The 17,925-nt window shown below is 39.4% G+C and overlaps 1 long non-coding RNA gene across 2 annotated transcripts in view; it reads right to left on the reverse strand.

Annotated features, from left to right (window-relative positions):
• Positions 1-1,610: 1,610 nt before the first annotated feature.
• LOC138923735 (uncharacterized) overlaps positions 1,611-17,925 on the reverse strand; it is a 67,581-nt gene continuing 51,266 nt past the window's right edge. For both annotated transcript variants that reach the window (XR_011437804.1, XR_011437803.1), the window contains exons 4-5: positions 11,005-11,203; positions 1,611-3,082 (exon numbers count right to left, since the gene is read on the reverse strand). This is a non-coding gene — a long non-coding RNA (uncharacterized lncRNA). The remainder of the gene's footprint in view (positions 3,083-11,004; positions 11,204-17,925) is intronic.

Below are 17,925 nucleotides of genomic sequence, written 5' to 3' on the forward strand. Positions count from 1 at the left end.
TTCTCGTGGTCTAGGAAATCAATCAACTCTTGAAGACTGTTTAATCTGCAATAAGAAAACCACTCTGTCGCTAGGGGCTTCATGGGAGGCAAAAGGTGAACATCTAGAACCCTCCATTAGCATCTAATTACTCTTTTTATTATAATAAAAATTTGAGAGAAATCCTTTCAGAGACTCGAGATTACAAAATCATTTATTCCTACTATTTGCTATTGTTCACTCATATAGTGAATTAATTTTATACAAAATGGTCTCACAATTATTCTAAGGTTGAGGAGACAACTGCTAATTTCTAGTTATTATTTGATCCTCACAATAATCCTTTAAGCCAGATAATAATATTATACCTTTTTAATAGATGGAGAAACTGAGGCATAACAAGATTAAATACCTTGGCTAAGTTTATTGGGCTAATAAGCAGCAGAGACAGAATCTAAACCCAGCACTGATTCTAGGGTCAGAGTTAGCGATTCTCCTGCAGAGTAAGCAAAGCTGAAAACCAAGGAGTCTTACATGAGCCTCTGTCCTGGGGAGAGCTTTCCGAAGGACAAGAGCAGACCAACGTCAAGTTTACACTGACTCTGGAGAACAGAGTCTTAAGCATACTTGTAAATGTTGTTCCAGAAGATATTGCCTCGCAAAAAAGCTTTCCCTCAAGGACTGCCTTGAAGGAGGCTTCTCCAGGGAGATGGACGAGGTGCACTGTCTGTGAATTTCAGCCCCAAATGGAGCAGCCCATCCAAGACAGAACCTGGTGAGGGCTAACACCATTTGTGACCTGTCACTTATTATGGTAAATTATAAATTGACCACAGCTTCCAAATGCTTTGACTGAGTTGTTTTAATAAGAACATTATAGTCACAGACTGTCAGTTCCCTGACTGATAAACCCAAATGCAAATAGTGCCTCATACTGTTTGGAAGGGGTGAAGACCAAGCTGAGCGGTACGTTTTGGCTGGGAACTCCCTCAGCATTTTCTAGGAGCTCTTTCTTCCTGCTGGCAGAAGAAAACAAATCTACTTGGTTATTATAAGATGTTTCTTTTTCTTCTTTTTACCCCCAAAGAAAAATATGCTTTCCTGAGAAATCTGAAATTATAACGTGCTCTTTTAGATATTGCCACATAATTTACACTTCTGGCAAGGATTCTCCCAGCAGCCACTTGGAATACATTTTCATTCAGCACATTGGCGCTCTTATGTAATTTTGATAAAGGTCTTATTCACTGGCATAACCATGGTAACCCACTGTCCTTTGGTTGTCCCAACTGGACTCTTTGTTGAGTGGCTTGAATTGCTGAGTGACTGGATCACTGTGTTAACCATGAAGCACGTTAGGTGGAGGTGAAACACAGATGACTATATTTAAGGGCTTAATAAGTTCTGGCAAGGTAGGAGCTGGGTAGCTCTCCATGCGTTGGCCAGGTCTTCCAAAACTTTCTGTTTCTCCTCATTGAAACTTGGCTAATCTTGTCAGCCCAGTGACAATGAAGAAAAAAAAAAAGAAACACTTTTAATAGGATTATATGATTGGGGAGTAGAATGTTGTTACAGATGATTTATTTTGAAAGCTGATTTCGTTTTAGTGAAAACAAGCTCGACCCATTACACCAGAGGCTGTGGTGCCAAACACAATCATTTCTGGTTTGAAAGATGTGATGGCTTTTTAATGTGGAAATTTCACAAGGTTACAAAGAGGAAAAAAATTAAACTCCTTTCATATAACAAAGTCACTTTGGGATATGGGTTACAATGCCCTGACAGTGTCCAGACACCCTGACCACATCGCCAGTCAGAAAGGTGGATCAGCTTGATTTACACCATTTCTCAATTGTGTTTCTCTTATGCCTTTGAAATAGCCTAATAGTTTTTTACCAAAATAAATAGAAAGTGAGATCCTCTAAATACTGGAAGTATGCAGGGTCAGGCAAGGACAGGAGAGATAGAGGAAACAAATACAGGTAAAGAAACTTAGTCTGTGGACCTCTGTGTGCGTGTGTGAATTCTCCTTTGCCAAAGCAATCTTATTTGCTTACTCAGTTTGACCAGACCAATAGCTTGTCATTTAGCCTATGCCAATTTAATCTGGTGCTTTGCTTTCACCGGGTTCTATACCACCTTCTTTTTTTCCCTATAACTTTGGGGGATTTTCAAGGAAATAAAGACTCATCAAATCAATTTTTTAATGTGTTATAGGATATGGCTGAGATTATCAAAATAATGATGGCTAGGTTTTGATTCTGCCATATTTTATCAGGTCTTATGATTCTTTGCCTTTATGTAATCCAGAGTGAAATTCTTAGAAAACAGTTGGTGGGATAAGGAGAAAGTAATTCCACTGGTAAAAATCACTAAATTGCAAAAGATCAAAAATTTAAACCACTCTGAAGTGAACTCAATGTTTGTCGTGTGGAATGCATCTCTCTATTCTTAAACTAGGCTCCATCACTAGCTGGGAAGCAGGCTGCCGTAGGGGGAACACAGCAATAACAATATATCAGCATCTGTTAGAACCCCAGCTAGAAACGAAACCTTTTTGTCCTTCCAGTAATTGGTTGTTATTTTTTTTGCCTGGCATTTGAAATACACGTCATCTTGTTCTTTTGTGACTGGAAGGGGAAAGCAGGTGAAGAAGCCATATGATTGCAGGGCTCCTTGCAGAAGTTTGGCTGACAAAATTTTATTGCATTTGGTGGAGGCAGCACAAAAAGACACAGGTCTAAGCATTCAAGGGTTTGGGACACTGGAAGGGAAAGGTATGTGCCTTTTGTTGGAATGAAATTTGGGGGAATGAATTGGGAGTCTGAAAATAAGCAAAGAAAGATTTGCATGCCCAGTATTAAGTTTAAACAAATCCTAGTTAGCTCCTGGCAGTTCCCACTTACCGCACCATTCACTTAGTACTCAGGCCAACTCAGAACCCCCAGATCTGCTAATTCCGTGTGGTGACTGTAAATGTCTTTCCATTTTCCTTTTTTGATTCTTCCTTTTCTGTTCATTGTCACTTCAGTTCTCATATCAAAATATCTGCATGGATTATTTTGCTTCTTAGCATCAATTCACATAGCAGGACACGTGGGCACTGTAAAATAAAAGCTGGGCTCATTATGGATAGATGTAACTAGTGCTTAGGAAAAGGGCTACATTTATTGAGTGGCTACCATGTTCCAACTATTTCACATAATTACTTAATCCTCACAAAACCTTGAGATAGATATTACGATCCCACTTTGCAGAAGGAGAAATTGAGATGCTGGGATGTAAAGATACCACAGGTCCATCTACTCCAAAGCCCATGTTGACCCCACTAGGCCCTTCTGCCTCCCACCTTCACTTGAGACAAAAGCCTATCCATCCACCTGGCTGAGGACTGGACTTATTCAATGATATGAGCCTAGTTACTTCTCTTTTTAGAATCTCAGAGTCCTTGGTTGTGAGACTTTGGGGAAAGAGTTTAGACATCTTCAGATGAAAGACAAGTGAAGCATAACTTTCTCCAGTCAAACATGTGTTTAATATATATGACAAAGTGCTTTTAGCAATGTAGGTTTGTTCAGCGCATAAGACTCTGAGACCAATAATAATAAAAATAGCATCTTGTATTTATATTATGTCCATAGTTCTTTGTGCCCTTTCATGTATATTTTCACATTTAATCCTTCCAACAACCTTATAACTAAGAAAGACAGAGAGTATTATTCCCATTTGACAGAGGAAGAAGCTATGCGTTAGACAGGTTAAGCAATTTGTCTATGATTACATGGGTAAGCAAGAAACAGAAGTCTAAAACAGAGCTAGACTTTTCTAACTCTTAAACCAGTTCTCATCCCTCCACGGTAGAACACCGGATTCAGATCCTGCTTAGCACTGGTGCTTGAAGGAAACTGTGCCATCTCTGAGCATCCCTCTATTATTCTGCTTATCACATTGTATTCAAATTATTGGGCACTCATTTCCATATCCATCGACGGTGAGCTCTTTGAAATAAAGAACTCTTTTCCTTTCTTTCTTTTTGGGAAAAAAAGACATTTTCTTTTATTTTCTAAATTGAACAGGGTGCAAAGTCTTAAGTCCCACCACTCAGAACTGACAGTCCACAACATTTTGATATATTTGCTCTGTCATTCATCTCTGTATTTTTACCATCTAGCATAATGCCTGGCACATAGTGGTTGTCCAGTGAATATTGCTTGAATTTAACTGTGGGATCCATAATTATGGGAATGAATTAGGAAATTTGTTAACTAGTACAGAAATAACATATTTTATTTCTTTATTCCTAAAGTTGTCGTGTCTGAGGTGTTTCTAAAACATTTATCCATATTTTATTCTTTTATGGTATGATGACAACGGTGATCAGAGAAGGCTTTGTAAAATGACATCTCTCATTATGTTTCTGTTTTAAGGGTGAATTATACATGCCCCTACAACAATATCCCCACAATGAATGAATCTTACGCAGTATTGATTAATGGCTTCTTCAGTTAAAAAGAAAAAAATGGTTTCTTCTTAGATTTCAGTAGTTGCTAAGACTGTGCAGTCTACACAGGAATAAAAAACTGCATGAAACCAGACCCCAACTCAGAGGGCAAGCATGCACGCTGCACCAGAAATCATGCTGTTCCAATCCAAATGCACTAAATCCTTCTGTAATGTGCGGTCAAGGAGTTAAGTTCTAAAGGAAAATGCAAACAGACTAAAGTGGAAACCATATACGTCTGTCTCCTTCAGCCTCTGAGGCTCTGACAGAACTCTGTGGAGGAAGGTGTCTTAATGCTTCACCCAGTAATGATAGCCTCACCAAGTGCTTCGAAGGAGTTATGCAGCAAGGGCCAAGTTTGGGTTTGGAAAAGAGAGGAAGCAAAGTGACTCTGTGGTTTGTTATGAGATCCTGGGAGGAGCTTTGAGCATTACGAAGAGTCTTGCCTCTTCCAGTTCTTCCACCCTCCTCCTCACTGCCTCATGGGTTCATTCTTTTTCATAGAAGCTTTGCAGCAGGAAGGGTAAGAAAGGCCAGCTGGAGCAAAGGACCCCTTCGGCTCAGGTCTCCTTTGGCGTGACCTGTGACTACAGCCTCAACAGTAGATTGTGAGACTAGAAGCTCTCTTTCATTGAGTCTGTCTTACTGAGAGGAAAAACTGCTTTGTGTGATGACTTTATGGCAAATGCTGGCAAAAGCTTTGCCCTGCATACTGAAAGAGAGACATTTCTAACCGCAGCTCATGAACCACACTTATTTACTCTGGCACATGCCCACTATTTGTTCATAGGCTTTCTGTCTCTACTAATGCGTTCCAATTTTGGAGGCTAAATCATTGCCAGTAGTTTCCAGGACATTCCGCTAGGCTAAGCAAAATCGCCCTAAGCGGTAGTCAGAAACCACTGGAGTAGTATTGTAAATACAGACTATTTGCAGAAAATGAAAGATACCAAACATCTTATCATTTTTGTGCTGCAGAATTCCATGGGTCATAGCTTGCAGAAAATCATGCAAGGCACTAATAAGAAAGAAGAGCAGTGTACAAGGGCTTTCATCCTCACTAGAACTCAGAAATTGTGCTTGAAACCACTCTGAAAGTAAGTCACAGCCTAACATGGCTGTACGTGCATACTATGGCCACATTCAGGAGGCATGCTAGAGATTAGACACAGCCTAAACCGTAGCAGACTTTTGCCTGGTGTGGATTTTAAAATGAACATAGGATCTGAAAACAGTGGAGCAATGCAAGGAAGAAAATGGTAGTCTTCATGGGCTTCTTAGTAACCATTTCTGCATTCAGTGGTAGCCATCCCACCCCCACTGAAGTCACCATCTTGGGACTAATGATGGCTTAATGCGTCACGTTGAATAATGCTGGTTTTAAGATCTGAGATAACTGGGAAATTCTCCATTTGTAATGAAACCTCCCAGGACAATTGAGCTGCCATATTCCATATTTGCTCCAGGCAAGGACTGAGGAAAAGATACATTACATGATATTGCTCCTCTAGCCATACGTCTTTTGCCTGTTCTCTATTAGATTTGTTTCTAACCAGAGCAAAGACTTTATTTACTCCTGTGCATTAATCGTGAATAAGAGTGTGCATTGTACATTCATTAACTTTGATACCAGCTCGTCAATAGGACCGTGATTGTGTTTGGAAAGAGGAAGGAAGCTCACTTCAAAAGCGAATGCTCAATATCCACCAAAAGCAATGATTTTCTTTTGAGGTGGCTAAGGAGATTCTTGCAAGTACTTATATGTTTTACAATACTTCTTGAGACTTATTGAAACAAGTGTCTTTCATCCTAAGGGTGAAGCAAAATTAAGTTGAAATAAGCCACAATTAAAACTCCATGTGTCGGGTTAGGAGGCAGAAGAAAGGGTATACATATCTCTATCCATGTGTATTCTGTTAACATTTCAGGCATTTTAACTTTGGGTAGTGGACAGCGAGAAGTGGGACTAGGTAGGAACAAGGCCACCACATCAAACTGATAGTGGGGTAGAAGGAACATTTGACACCTCCCGCTTTCTCTGCCCCGTGTCTGTTTTTAATTTGGCTAAATCATTGCCGTCTGGAGATTGTATATTTTAAGTTGCCTCTCCAAGCAACATAGAGGTACAGTGTCAGGGAGCCTGATCTCAGAGCCAGGCAAAGAGATGCAAAGGCTACAAAAGCCCCAAGCCACAAGAAAGACAGAAAAGGAACAGGGTGGGGTCCTGGCTAAAATGACGTTAGCCTGTACGGCGTGTGCAGTAACTGGGAAGATGGCACTGGGAGACATAACATTTCTCTTACGGTGAGTGTAAGACTTTTTGTATTTGTGTTTTAAAACATTAATATCACTTTGAAAGCTCTAAAGGTGATTTCCTGGGAAATGTGAACCACCATGAAATTTTACTAGAAAAGAGATCCCACAGCAAGAGACTTCAAAGTGAGAACATTTGTCCATCATAAATATGAAAGTAATAGAAAAGGGGATAAAACTGGTGACAAAAACTAAACTATGTGTTGCACATGTGTACATGCATAGAAACATCATGATGCTATGGAGCACATAACAGTGACCTCCAGAAAAAGAATTCTGAAAAGATACATGCACCCCTATGTTCATCGCAGCATTATTCACAATAGCCAAGACATGGAAGCAACCTAAGTGCCCATCAATAGATGAATAGATAAAGAAGTGGTAATATACACAGTGGAATACTACTCAGCCACAAAAAAGATAAAGTCTTGCCATTTGCAACAACATGGACTGACCTTGAGGATATTATGCTAAGTGAAATAAGTCAGACGGAGAAAGACAAACACTGTATGATCTCTCATATGTGGAGTATTAAAAACAAACAAAACAAAACAAAACCAAGCACATAGATACAGAGGAAAGACCACTGGTTACCAGAGGGGAAGGGGGGTGAGGGGAGGGCAAAATGGGTGAAGGGGCTCAATTGTATGGTGATGGATGGAAACTAGACTTTTAGTAGTGAGCATGCTGTAGTATGTACAGAAGTCAAAGTATAACCTTGTATACCTGAAACTTTATAATATTATAAACCAATGTTACCTCAATAAAAGTAAAGAAAAAAATTACCCTCTCTACATTCCCTAACACAGCTTCGCATAAGTCACTTAGATGTGTTCGGGAGAATTTCAAATCCACATGCTCTAGGTATTGGCTTTTACACATACACGTTTCTAAAACACATACACATCTATAAGATGAGCATGATAATAGTTTCATCTATAGAAAAAGTATGAGGCTCAAATGAGAACAAATTGCGTAAAGTGCTAAGCATGGTGCTTGGAGCAGAGTCAGTACTCAAAAATTATTCTCTGCTATTATAATTTAGAGACTTACATGATATGGGAATTTTTTAAATGTGGTGCAATATTGATAATCAATAGCTCCCTCTCTAGAAGGGAATAGCCTTGAGCCTAATTTAAAATTGTTTCAATCTTTTTGTTTATTTCTCATATATATTTTCCCCTGCTCAGGTGTATTGAGCACTCTGTGAATTTAGCACCACTGCAGATTTGAATACTACTGTAATAATCTCTTGACAGTGTGAACATTGTGCTTTTAATAAAAGGAAACAGCAAGAACAGTGTGGGCTCACACAGAGATCTGCATTGCATTTGAAAAAAAGAAAAACAAAACATTCTGAATGGCATTTCTTCACGTTTTATCACCATTTAGAGGAATGATAAAACTTCCTATTTACTCTTTTGCTAATAAAGCAGATGTTGTTTATTACCATTCTGTAATGTATTTATCACTTCACGTTCCCAGAAAAATTCCTCCTTACTTATGCCTCTAGTTGCAATGCCGTTCTTTCTTAAAACTGATCAATTGTGACTTTAGGTTGTTTTTCTTAGGCATTTTTCTGTATTTGTTATTATTTCATAGCTATAGGAGCTGTGAAGTTACCTCAAATGAGAACATAATTAGTATGTACAGAGTAGAGACTCATGGCGGGTGTGTGCGCATGCGCGCACAGGCATCCGCGAACGTGTGCTTGAGCCAGCACTGGAAATCCTATGCTGTATGTGCATTTATGCATGTGAAAGACATGTATTTCCAATACAGAAACTACATACTTATTAGGAACCAACAATGGTGCTCTTGATTCTCACTGAAAATCACTGTAAGTCACACGAGAAATTTTCCTAAGAGCTTTAAGCAGAGCCTTGCCCAGTCAATAACTCAGTGAATGTGTCCTGGCTGGGCTATGGAGATATTCAGAAAATCTTGGATTGGGATAGCAAAAATGAAACAGTGTCAAATCAACACTGCTGTGGGCTTTTTTATTTTTTAAGTTGTTTGGCTTTAGTCGTTGTGTAATCAGAAATAAAACCTTGCCGCTGTTTTCAAAGGGACAGTTAGAGAGCAGAATGAAGATTTGATCAGAGGCGTATAAACACTTAAAAGAAAACAGGCACGGATTGTGAGATTACATATTCTAAGTAGGAATCAGCTGCAGGCACTTCTGAATCATTTGTCTTTCTGATCTTTTAGGAATCAGCCTGTAGGCAAACCACCGGGTGAGGCTGAGGTGGGGAGTGCCTGGGTGAGGGTGCATGTGCACGTGGGAGGGGTGCCCAGCACTCTCTCTCCATGCCAAACACCCCACCCCCCCGGGGGGGAGAAAGATATGTATGTATAGTCCTTGGTCTATAGCAAGTTAGGGATGTTCTCCAGCTGTCTCGCTCCTGCCAGCATCTCCTCCCTCAACAATGATGAGACCTGGCTATGCAAAACGGATACTCTGACTCTCCCAGGCTCAAGGGCTGGGCCTTCCTTACTCAGGAAGGTGTTTGTAAATGTGTGTGATTTTAAGAGCACTAAAATATGTCTATGTCATCAAAATATTACTCCCACCAATTTGCAATATAGCTCCTGAAACTTCACTACTAAAAATTTACATATTTGATAGAATACTGCTACCTACCTATGGAAGTGTAAACCCCTACCTTCTACTTCCATAGTAAAAGGGACAGTGTATTAAACTGCCTATACCCATCCTACTGCATTCTAATTAGATTACCGGATAACATCCTCCTCCCTTGGAAAGCAGAAATAAATATCCAGTGGGAATAGGATATGAGGCAAATAGAATTTGATAGGAAATTTGGTCAACATGAGAAGTGAACAAGATCCAGAGCATACCAGCTCAGGTGAGGGCCACAATGAGGGGACTTTGAGCAATCAGGTTACAAAATTACACCTCTAGGCAGGGGAAGTAGGAGAGAGGAAGAGCCATTCCAAAATGAGTAAATATTGCCAAAGAACCACTTACCAGCATTTCCTAAGGCTGGTCCTGCTAGAGTGTAGACCTTCCAGCAACATATATTGTGAAAAATCTCACCCCTCCACCACAAACACATACCCCTGCTCTGCCCGTCTGCCCCAGTTTCCCCTCTGGGAAACATAGTTACTAGGGCAGCTTCTAAGGGTTTTTTGTGAGCCACTCATGGAACAAGAATGCTCAAGCAACCTAGAATTCCTCAACTAAATGATCGTGTCTCAGATTTCCCATTTCTGAGACCCAGGCCCCCATCTTGGCACACCAATAAATCCTTGTCATACTGCTGGCTGAAAGACAGCAAGTAAATCTCTTGAGAATTACAGAGATGTGCACAGCTACTCAGCGTAAACTTGCCAAAAGAAGATACAGTTCTTTCTGGGTAATTCTTTCCCATAATTAGTAATAGGTCATTATTTTTATCAGAAAAATATATGTATCTTTTTCTGTCTTATCAACTCTTTACTTTCTTTTTGCAGGTCTTTCTCCTTTGAAAGCACTGCAGGTGTTTTTGGTGTATAATATATAATATGACCTATTAAGATTACCCCAATGGAATTGGTTTCCTGGAAGACCAGCAGCCTGGTCTATCACCCCACCCCCTCCAACCACCTGATGCCACTACATTCAAATCCTGGAACGTCCCTACCCACTCGGGCCTGAGGCACTCTTGGGGCAGTTGCCCAGCCTGTGTTTCACAAGCGGGCCCTGGTACTCCTGGGAAAAGAGCTGACTTGACTCATCAGAAAGGGGGCTCTCTAGGTTTTGTAATGGATTTCCTAGGGGGACAGGTAAGGTAGAGTTGATGCCTGAAATAGGAAAAGGGATAATTATGAGGAAAATTTTTCTTTAGCTATTCAACCCAGTCCCTTGGGTTAAGAAGGAAATTAGGAGCCTAGTTTTCCCGAAACATTCTTAATTTTGATAGAAGCCTGGAATTTTTTTTAAAAAACCAACAACAGAGGAGTGTCATCGACATTTCAGGGTCTATCAGTGTCTTACAATAAAACTGACTATCCAGTAATAGTATTTTTAAAAGATGTACTTTCATTTTAAGTAGAGAAGTAAGAAAAGGAGAGAAAGAGAAAAACACACTTTAGCCACTCATCTCATTCAATTTAATTTTCCAAGCAAACTACAAACAAGAATGATAAAGTCATTCAGGCTCTGTTATCCGAAATGTTCATAACATTTTACTAAGTATGTAACTTACTTTCATGGCAACTGCATCAGGAAGGCAAAATCCAGCAGAATTATCCACAATTTACAGATAGGTTAAGAAACAGCCAAACAATTAGATGAAGACAATTTACTTCCGTCACTAGTGGTTTGGTCTCCATGGTCCCACATTTTTAAAAAGTGTTTTTTGAAACATTGAATTGATTGGTGCTCTGGTACGATGAGGACACAGCCTTAGATGAAAAAAACCAAGTGATCAATTTTCCAAAATTAAATAATGAATCAATAGTGGTGCTCCTACTAGAATCAGCCAAAAAGTATTGTTGTAGAAACATGTAATCCCAGAAATGTCATTCCATTTATCAACTCAGGAAAAGATTTACTTGTGAACCACAGAGATTAAATAGTTTTAACAGAGATTATATCTAAGGCAACCACCCAAATTCACCTTTCAATTACTCATTCCCTAGTGGCACTCTAGAGACATTAGGTATCTTAGTCCAGAAATACGCACGTTCCATGGAAATTAAGTATGTTGGGCTTTCCATTCTCCGTGCTAAAATTAGTAGTCAATAGTAGACTCTTTCTACCAGATACTATTACCAAGAAAAAATGTCTCCTTGAGATTCTTGTGGATTAGATAGACCAAGCTTTCCCAGTACAAGGCTGTGCCTCTGAACAATTATGATGCTGACCCAGCAAAAGCAATGTCTGCATTTGGTCTCTGGAATCTGAGGAGGAAAACTAAAACAAGTGGTCATTACTGAAGGGGGTTTCAATAATTGCTTTAATGGGAAAGAGTGATTTTATGTGAAGGTCTTTGTGACAACTCAGGAAGAAACAATCAAAAGGAAAACTGTTTTTACAGCTTGTGACAAGGTAATACCAATAAATAGGAATGGCGCCTTGATCATTTATCCCAGAGACCCTAATACTGAGGTTGACCATATAATTTATCGTCCAAACCAAAATTCTTTAGAGAGTGAAAGGGGTTGCAGTTAACAATTATCCTGGAACAACAGGTGTGAACTGGGACATTTCGGGCAAACAGGGCAAATGATCACCCTACTAACACTGGAAAGGAGATTGATTACACGAGAAGAACACTGACATGGGGGGCAGGTCTAATTAATATTTAATATGAAGGGGATTTTTATAAGGAGTTTAATACATGCTCATTTTAACTATTGAGGTTAGTGATGTCCCAGTCATGTCTTCTTTTTACTGATCATTAAATCAGTAAGTCTTATTTTGTCAAATGATAGGTTAATTTATATACTTCAGGCATATAGAAAGTGACATTGATTTTTTTTTTAACTCTGGAAACCACTTATTAGAGCATAATAATGCCCTTGTCTCCTGAGCATGAATGCTCATTCCATGGAGAGTAAGCTCCTTACCTGGAAGACAGGAGTTCTCAATCTATCTTTTAGTATTATAGTATCTCAAAGCTAATGTTCACCCCAGATCATCTCGGGGGATAAAAGACCATTGTTAGCACAGACCATTTGGCACACAGTAGGTAGACAATAAATAGTTGTTGAATAAATGAATAAGTTCTCAGCAGAATTATTTCTTAAAAAGAAATATGAACATCTATGAAAATCATATATTTATTTTTATTCAGCTTTTCCTAAACAGTTGCATACACTAGGCTCAACAAATTATTATTTGGCCTCTCTTTAGAAATTACAGCAAACAGGTTGCCATTCAGAATTTACAGAAGAAACAGTATCTCTCTATAGAGCCCACCAGCTTAAGAGATGAATCAGCTTTGCCCTTCTTTTAGTATTATTACTTCTAGTTATTATTTATTATTTGTTAGTATTAAAAATAAGATAAAAGATATTTTCTCGCATTTAATTGAAGTATTCTATCCCTCCCTTGAGTAGGACAGTCATCTTGAAGAAGGAATTTGATGTTGGTGTTGAAGAAAGCTCATCAAAGGCTTGGCTATGAAATCAGAGATGGAAGAGCTCTTTTTTTAAAGAAATTTCTTTAAAGATTGGCACCTGAGCTAACAACGTGCCAATCTTTTTCTTTTCTTTTTCTCCCCAAATCCCTCCAGTAGATAGCTGTATATTTTTAGTTGTGGGTCCTTCTAGTTGTGACATGTAGGATGCCACCTCAACATGGCCTGACGAGCAGTGCCATGTCCATGCCCAGGATCCGAAATGGCGAAACCCTGCGCCACCGAAGCGAAGCACACGAACCTAACCCCTCAGCCACAGGGCCGGCCCCAGGAAGAGTTCCAAAAGCCTGTTTAGAAAGACTTATAGAAGAAGGCAGGAGAAACTTGAATAAAGGAAGCAAAAAAAAACTTTTTTAAAGGATAGTTATGTAAGATGCAACCTTTGGGGGAAGCTGGGTAAAAGGTACATGGAACTTCTCTGTACTCTGAAAATACTTGTGAGTCTATAATTATTTCAAAATAAAAAGTTAAAACAAATTCTTTAAAAGACAAAGAAATGAGAAGTTTGAGACGGAGAAACAAACTGTCTTAAGACAAACTTCGTGTCCTTTGACTATGCTCAAAGAAGCTATAGTGAACCTCTCCATGTTCTTTCTTCAACATTCTGCAAATATTTTTGGAGCACTTTTCTCTCTAACAATCGTTCTTCTAAATGTTGAGGATACTGTGGTAAATAAGACATCATTCCTGTTCTCATGGAGCTTACATTTCAGAGCAGATATAAAATAAGCAAATAATGGTCAGTAGATAAGTGCTGGCCCTGTGGCCTACCAGTTAAGTTCAGCACACTCCACTTCAGTGGCCCAGGTTTGGTTCCCAGATGCTTACCTACACCACTCGTCACCTGCCATGCTGTGGCAGTGACCCATATACAAAATGGAGGAATAATGGCACAGGATTAGTTCAGGGTGAACCTTGCTCAAGGACAAAAAGAGGAAGATTGGCAACAGATGTTAGCTCAGGGTGAATCTTCCTCAACAAAGAAAAATAAATAAATAAAAAATAATAGTCAACAAAATTTTGGCAAACCGAATACAGCAATATATCAAAAAGATTATATACCATGATCAAGTGGGATTTATACCAGGGACACAGGGATGGTTCAACATCCACAAGTCAATCAACGTGATTCACTACATTAACAATATGAGAAACAAAAACCACGTGATCATCTCAATAGATGCAGAGAAAGCATTTGACAAGATCCAACATCCATTTATGATAAAAACCCTCAATAAAATAGGTATAGAAGGAAAGTACCTCAACATAATAAAGGCCATACATGACAAACCCACAGCCAACATCATACTCAACGGACAAAAACTGAAACCCATCCCTCTCAGAACAGGAACAAGACAAGGGTGCCCACTTTCACCACTCTTATTCAACATAGTACTGGAGGTGTTGGCCAGAGCTATTTGGCAGGAAAAAGAAATAAAAGGAATCCAAACAGGCAATGAAGAAGTAAAACTCTCGCTGTTTGCAGATGACATGATCTTATATATAGAAGACCCCAAAGAATCCATACAAAAACTATTAGAAACAATCAACAACTACAGCAAAGTTGCAGGGTATAAAATCAACATACATAAATCAGTACCATTTCTATATGCTAACCACGAACTAATAGAAAAAGATCTCAAGAACTCAATCCCATTCACAAGCGCAACAAAAAGAATAAAATACCTTGGGATAAATTTAACCAAGGAAGTGAAAGATCTATACAATGAAAACTACAAGACCTTCTTGAAAGAAATCGATGATGACATAAAGAGATGGAAGGACATTCCATGCACATGGATTGGAAGACTAAACATAGTTAAAATGTCCATACTACCTAAAGCAATCTACAGATTCAATGCTATCTCAATCAGAATTCCAATGTCATTCTGTACAGAAATTGAACAAAGAATCCAAAAATTCATATGGGGCAACAAAAGACCCCGAATTGCTAAAGCAATCCTGAGAAAGAAGAACAAAGCTGGAGGCATCACAATCCCTGACTTCAAAACATACTACAAAGCCACAGTAATCAAAACAGCACGGTACTGGTACAAAAACAGATGCACAGATCAATGGAACAGAATTGAAAGCCCAGAAATAAAACCACACATCTATGGACAGCTAATCTTTGACAAAGGAGCTGAGGGCCTACAATGGAGGAAAGAAAGTCTCTTCAACAAATGGTGCTGGGAAAACTGGACAGCCACATGTAAAAGAATGAAAATCAACCATTCTTTTTCACCATTTACTAAAATAAACTCAAAATGGATCAAAGACCTAAAGATTAGGCCTGAAACAATAAGTCTTCTAGAAGAGAATATCGGCAGCACACTCTTTGAGTCAGCTTCAAAAGAATCTTTTCGGACACCATAACCCCTCACACGAGGGAAACAATAGAAAGAATAAACAAATGGGACTTCATCAGGCTAAAGAGCTTCTTCAAGGCAAGGGAAAACAGGATTGAAACAAAAAAACAGCCCACTAAGTTGGGAAAAATATTCACAAGTTATTTATCCGACAAAGTGTTAATCTCCATAATATACAAAGAACTCACACAACTCAACAATAAAAAATCAAATAACCCAATTACAAAATGGGCAGGGGACGTGAACAGACATTTCTCCAAAGAAGATATACGGATGGCCAATAGACACATGAAAAGGTGCTCATCATCACTAATCATCAGGGAAATGCAAATCAAAACTACACTAAGATATCACCTTACACCTGTTAGAACGGCAAAAATATCCAAAACCAAGAGTGACAAATGTTGGAGAGGCTGTGGAGAAAAGGGAACCCTCATACACTGTTGTTGGGAATGCAAACTGGTGCAGCCACTATGGAAAACACTATGGAGATTCCTCAAAAAGTTAAGAATAGAAACACCTTATGACCCAGCCATCCCACTACTGGGTATATATCCTAAGAACCTGAAATCAGCAATTTCAGAAGCTCCATGCACCCCTATCTTCAGTGCAGCATTATTCACAATAGCCAAGTCATGGAACCAACCTAAGTGCCCAGCAACTGATGATTGGATAAAGAAATTGTGGTATATATATACAATGGATTACTACTCAGCCATAAAAAAGGACAAAGTTGTCCCATTCACAACAACATGGATAGACCTTGAGAGTATTATGTTGAGTGAAATAAGCCAGACAGAGAAAGACGAACTCTGTATGACTCCACTCGTAGGTGGTAGTTAACATATGGACAAAGAGAACTGATCGGTGGCTGCCAGGGGAAAGGGGGTGGGGGGAGGGCACTAGGGGTGAAGTGGTGTGCCTACAACATGACTAATAATGATGTACAACTGTAATTTCACAAGGATGTTAACTTTTATAACCTTAATAATAATAAAAAAAAATAATAGTCAGGGACTAGCCCCGTGGCCGGGTGGTTAAGTTTGTGTACTCCACTTTGGCGGCCCAAGGTTTCACCCATTCAGATCCTGGATGCAGACCTAGCACTGCCCATCAAGCCATGCTGAGGCAGCATCCCACATAGCCCAACCAGAAGGACCTGCAACTAGAACATACAACTATGTACTGAGGGGGCTTTGGGGAGAAGAAGAAGAAGAAGATTGACAACAGATGTTAGCTCAAGTACCAATCTTTAAAAAAATAATAATAATAGTCAATAGATATCTAATGTTTCAGATGATGGTAACTGCTCAGAAGAAAAATAAATCAGGGTAAAGGGGCAGAGTGAGAGTGGCAAGTTCTATTCTAAATGTGCTCAAGGGAGGATCTCTGATAAGGTGACATTTGGGCAGGATGAAGGGAGGGAACTGAGCCATGTGGGTATCTGAGAAAAGAGCATTCCAGACAGACGCTACAGCAAGGGCAAAGGCCCTGAGCGGGGAGCATTCCTGGTATGTTCAAAAAGCAGCAAGGAGGTCCAAGTGGCATGAGAAGACTAAAGGGGGAGTGAAAGAGGATAAGTTTACAGATGTAGGGTGAGTATAGGAAGCATATAGGCCTTGAAGACCATGGTAAGGTCTTTGGATTTTACTCTGAGTGACATGGAAGCTATTGGAGAGTTTTGAGCAGAGCAGTGACATAATCTGATTTATATATTTTTTAACGTTTTTTTAAATTAAAACTTTATTTTTTTAGAGCAGTTTTAGGTTCACAGAAAAATTAAGATGAAGATACGGAGATTTCCCAGATACTCCCTACCCCTGCAAATGCACAGCCTCACCCATTATTGACATCCCCCACCAGAGTGGTACGTTCGTTACAATTGATAAACCTACACTGATACCTTATAATCACCCAAATCACAATTGAACTAATCCAGGTGAGTGATACTGAAGTGTGGACTAGGGCTTTAGTGGCAGAGGCAGTGAAAGTAATCAGATTCGGGACATACTTTGAATGTAGAACTTCAGTGGAGTTGCCATTTACCCATATGGAAAGAATGGTGGGGGAAGGTGAGTCTGTTTTGGACATGTTAAGTTTGAGATGCCTGATAAAAAGCTAAATAACAGTGTCAAGAAGACAAGGGGTCTGTAGTTTAGGGCCAGGTTGGAGTTTGGACATAAAACCTAGAGACATCAGCATGGAAATGGTGTTGAAAATCAAGGGTCTGGATGAGATTCCCAAAAGACTGAGTTTAAACAGAGAAGGCAGGTTTCTCAAGAACTGAGCCTTGAACAGTTCTGACGTTTCAAGGTGAAGAGGATAAAGAAGAAACTAAGAAGGAGCAGACTGTGAGGTAGGAGCAGATCTAAGAAAGAGGTGTCCAGAGAGCCAAGAGAAAAATGTTTCAAGAAGGAGAAAGTGATCAACTGTAACTAATGAGTTGAGAGTTTAGAGAAGATGAGGACTGAAATTGACCATTGGATTTGGCAAGTGAACACCCTTAAGTGACCTGGACAAGACAGTTTAGGGAGAGTGGTAAAGCTGAAAGCCTGAGAGAAGTGGTTTTCAGAATGAATGGGAAGGGAGGAAGTGTCTTCACAAAAATGAAGGC

Source organism: Equus caballus, chromosome 4 (assembly GCF_041296265.1).
Source record: "Equus caballus isolate H_3958 breed thoroughbred chromosome 4, TB-T2T, whole genome shotgun sequence".
NCBI lineage: Eukaryota > Metazoa > Chordata > Mammalia > Perissodactyla > Equidae > Equus > Equus caballus.